This window comes from Theobroma umbraticum, unplaced genomic scaffold (assembly GCF_002168275.2).
Source record: "Theobroma umbraticum cultivar Fairchild unplaced genomic scaffold, ASM216827v3 scaffold_39.0, whole genome shotgun sequence".
Lineage (NCBI taxonomy): Eukaryota > Viridiplantae > Streptophyta > Magnoliopsida > Malvales > Malvaceae > Theobroma > Theobroma umbraticum.
The window spans coordinates 1352528-1356231 of NW_018397281.1; positions in this window are offsets into that span (position 1 = coordinate 1352528).

The window sequence follows — 3704 nt, forward strand, 5'->3', positions numbered from 1 at the left end:
TATATATAACTATATATGTAAAGGGTTTTAGAACTTCAAAAACAAGTTTTTTATCACGATTTATGTCAAAATGTGCCGTATTGCTTTGTATGATGTGCATTCATGAACAAATTACATATATTCACCATATTGATTTGATATTTAAACTTCATGCAAAGGCTTCATATTATAAGTCTTACCAACAAGTTTATCATGTTACCATGAATAGTATTTTTTTGGAAATAGTTTTAAAGTGAGCTTTTAAGAACCCAATTTATTTTTAAATGGTTTTGTCAAACTGAGAGATTCGAGAGTACGACAAATGTCACATCAAGATAGCGTGACCCTTGTGCACAAGTGAGCTCTAGCTAGAACCTTTAAGTCATTGATGGACTGTTAAATGTGGTTGGTGCCACAGTCTATGATGTATATACGTGGCTAGGCTACAAGTTGTTATACATGGTTGCGACCACCTGATTTCTCCGATATCGGCCAATATCGTCGAGATTGCCATGGCTATGGGAATCCAATGGAGAAAGACCTCTCGGATTGTTATTAAGTGGAAGTGGGTCGATGTGTGATTCACTATGATTACCTACTCGACAATGATGTGTCTTTAGGTTTTCAAACACGAATTCTTTCACATGGTGAGAATTATAAGATGTTCATAGTTTCGTTGTTTATATAGTGATTTCATATTTAAACTCCTCGAGGACAAGATGATTTATGAACTTGTGTATAAGTTCTAGTAATGTTTAATTTTATGGAAGTATGCATACTTATACTGATTTGATTTGAGAAAAGTTGTTAAATGATTCCGACGATGGAAATCTTTACTTGTATTGGTTTCAATACTTGATTTAAATGATTATCTTGCATTAAAATTCTTTGTTTTACATGTAAAGCACAAATCTTCCTTTTAAGTTAAATTGTTTACATATGTTCTTATATTTTTAATATTCAAATCTTCTGTCCCTAGCTTGTTTCCCATCTACGCCCTACTCATGGAGCTGATGATCATTGAGTCTGTAAAACTTACCCCCTTTATCTTTTTTTTATAGATAAGTGATCAGCTCAAGTGTATTGCCCCGACATATTTTGATTTGCTGCGACGTAGGTAATGGCATTTCTTAGACTTCTACTCTAAGTCGCTCCACTACATAAAGGTCATTACAGTGTTGTGTAAACAGCTAGACTTATAAAAAGCATTAGTTTATTTGTACTGTATTGCTAAAACCTCAAGTTTGAAAAATGAATTCTAAGTGCGATGTTGAAATCCACCCAAAGTCGATTAACCTTGGATATTGTTAAGTAGTTGCTACGCCCTAATTTCAACTGTTTATTTGGTTTAAATAAATGATAGGATTATTATTACAAGTAGATTACATATGCAATAGAATGTTTTGATTTAATTTTCTGAAATCTCAATTAAGGCCTTTCGGGATTTGTTAAGTTTATCCACAAGTCTCGAACACCGATAATGATCAGGAAGAAAGTCATTACAATTTTGGTTTAAATATATTATATTTGATGTTTGCATTGGGATATGTGAAGCTTATCCATTGACAAGAAAAGTCCACTTTAATTTAGTCATTCCATCGGAAGCTTTACTTTTCTCTTTAAATGATATATTAATCCATTTATAATCTTATAAATGATTTTAAATCCAAATATCTTTCATTCTTCATTAAAACCTATCATAATTGGATCTTTGTATTGGAAAACATTAAGTGGATGCCATCCATTGATAAGAAAAGTATATTTTAAGTAGCACATGCCATCAAATGCCTTGTTTCTCCCTTTAAATGTATACTAATCAATTTATAATCCTACAAATGATTTTAAATCAAAATCTTTTTCTTTTTTGGTTAAAACTTATCATAATTGTATGTTTTCATTGAAAACCGTGAAACAGATGCCTAGAATTGACAAAAAAATCCATTTTAAGGGCATTGGGGAATGTGAAATGGATGCCATTAGTTGACAAGAAAAGTCCATTTCAATTCGATCATGTCATTGAAAGCTTTGTTTCTTGCTTTAAGTGCATATTAATATAGTTATAATCTTATAAATGATTTTAAATAAAAATCTTTTTTGTTGTTTGTTAAACCTACATAATTGAATTTTGCATTGCGAAATGTGAATCGGATGTTATCCATTGATAAGAAAAGTCCACTTTAAGTTAGTCATACCATCAAAAGCTTTATTTCTCTTTAAATGCATATTAATCCATTTATAATCTTCTAAGTGATTTTAAATTGTACTATTTTTTAATTTTAGTTAAAACATATAATAATTGTATGTTTTCATTTGGAAACGAGTAGCAGATGCCATCCATGGACAAAAAATGTCCATTTCATATCAATCATGCCATCAAAAGCTTTATTTCCTGCTTTAAATGCATATTAATTCATTCATAATCTTATAAATGATTTTAAATCAAAATGCTTTTTGTGTTTGCTTAAAGTCCATCATAATTGTTTGTTTGCATTGGGAAACATGAAGCGGATGCCATTCTTTGATAAGAAAAGTACATTTTAAGTCAGTCATGCCATTGAAAGCTTTATTTCTCGCTTTAAATGCAAATTAATCCATTTATAATCTTATAAATGATTTCAAATCAAATTGAAATCTTTTTTGTTTTTAGTTAAAACTTATCATAATTGAATGTTTTAATTGGGAAACGTGAAGCGGATACCATCCATTGATAAGAAATGTCTATTTTAATTCAATCATGCCATTGAAAGCTTTCTTCCTTGCTTTAAATGCATATTAAGCCATTTATAATCTTATAAAAGTTTTAAAATCGTAATATGTTTCATTTTTGTTAAAACTTATCATAATTGTATGTTTTCATTAAGAAACATGAAGTGGATGCCATCCATTGACAAGAAAAGTCAATTTTAATTAAATCAAGCCATATAAAGCTTTGTTTATTGTATTAAATGAAATAATAAGCCACTTATAATCTTATAGAGAGTTTTAAAATTGAAATCTTTTTTGTTTTTGGTTAAAACATATCATAATTGGATATTTGTATTGGGAAATGTGGAGTGAATGCCATCCATTGACAAAAAAAGTCCATTTTCAGTCAATCATGCCATTTAAAGCTTTGTTTCTCACTTTAAATGTATACTAATCCGTTTAAAATCTTACAAATGATTCTAAATCGAAATCTTTTTTACTTTTAGTTAAAACTTATCTTCATTATATATTTTCATTGGGAAACATGAAGGGAATGCCATCCATTGATAAGGAAAGTCCATTTTAACTGAATCAAGTCATGGAAAACTTTATTTCTTGCTTTAAATGACATATTAATCCACTCGTAATCTTATAAAAGATTTCAAATAAAAATCTTTTCCATTTCTGGTTAAAACCTAGCATAATTAGATGTTTGGATTAACAAACATTAAGCTAGTGCCATCAATTAACAAGAAAAGGCCATTTTCATTCAATCATGCCATCGAAAGCTTCGTTTCTCACTTTAAATGCATATTAATGCATTTGTAATCTTATAAATGATTTTAAACTGAAATATTTTTGGTTTTGGTTTATAACTTTTTATAATCAAATGTTTTCATTAGGAAACGTGAAGTGGATGCCATCCATTGATAAGAAAACTCCATTTTAATTCAATCATCCCACACAAAACTTTGTTTCTCACTTTAAATGACTACCTTTTTCACTATGTGGCTCATAACACATTCTAAATTGACTTATGC